A 1,245-nucleotide genomic window follows, 5' to 3' on the forward strand; every position below is an offset into this window, starting at 1 on the left:
AAGCCTCTCCCCATCTGCGGTCCCTGCATCCCCTGTCTGGCCTTTCCCAGTTGTTCTCTGTTCTGCATCAGGCTCCCTATAAGGGAGCAACTGGCCTGCAGCTCCTCTTCGGCCAGTGTGCTACTGTCTGTGTTTGGGGGAAGGTCGGCTCGGGGACTTGATTGGCTGCTTTGAATGTGACATGAGCTGAATGGTGTCAGGACAGAAGTGTCCCACGGTCCCAGGAGGGGGAGGGGGCCATGCAGGGCGGTTGGCAGATGGGTCCGCTCTGTGCAGAGTGCCAGAGGAATACAATGTACAGCAGTGAATCCAGTCAGGGACCATGTGCACTGAAAGGAGAGATGCTCTGGCAGGGCCACTACTGGGAGCTGGGGGCATCTGGCTCAGAGTAACCAAACCGGAGCCGAAGGCAGGATCATCCCTGCAGCCTGGGAGAGCAGAATCCCGGGTGTGTGTGGTGCTGGCATGCGCCAGTGCACTGGCCCCTGCCTGATGGGCCTTGTGCTCCATCCTCCCAAGCAGCTGAGGCAGCCGTAAGATTCCAGGGGTCTGGCACTAAAGCTGGGGATGGAAAATTGTCTCTCCCTCCCCCTACCTTGTGCAGAAGCATGCAGCACTGCATAAGTGTGTGCACATGGACAAGCACCCGGCAAAGTGACTGGTGGGTAGGGTAAGATGGAGAGCCAGGACACCTGGGTTCTATTCCCTGCTCTGCCAAGGAAACCCTATGTAACCTGTGGCCAGTCCCTTCCCCTCTCTATGCCTCAGTTTCCCCTGTACGTGGAAACGAGGGCCATAAGTGCTCAGTATTAATGCTCTTTGCATTCACCCAGCATCCTTCGTCTCTGGGTCCCAAAAGTACTTGGCAAAACATAATGAATTACACTCCTGACCATCTCTGCAAGGTAGGTCAGAATTACCATCTTATGCAGACAGGAAGACAAAGGCCCAGAGAGGGGAAAGTGACTTGCCCGATGTCATGCAGACTGCTGGCAATAGAACCCAGGAGTCCTGGCCCCCACTGCTCTAGCCACTTGACTCTGTTGCCTCCGTGCAGTTTGTGTGAGATGCGTGGGCTGGTGGGCTCCATGTATGCGTTTTTTTCAAAGAAGATCTTGCTGCTCTTGGCTAGACTAATGGAGGCACTGTCTTTCCATCTCTGTGTTCTAGCGCCAGGGAGCCAAGAGATGTGCAGTGGCCAACCCTGTGAGAGATGGGAGAAGCCAGAAAGAAGAGGGAAGTAGT

Source organism: Emydura macquarii, unplaced genomic scaffold, assembly GCF_026122565.2.
Source record: "Emydura macquarii macquarii isolate MOO-44397 ecotype Brisbane River unplaced genomic scaffold, CSIRO-AGI_Emac_v2 contig_1002, whole genome shotgun sequence".
NCBI lineage: Eukaryota > Metazoa > Chordata > Testudines > Chelidae > Emydura > Emydura macquarii.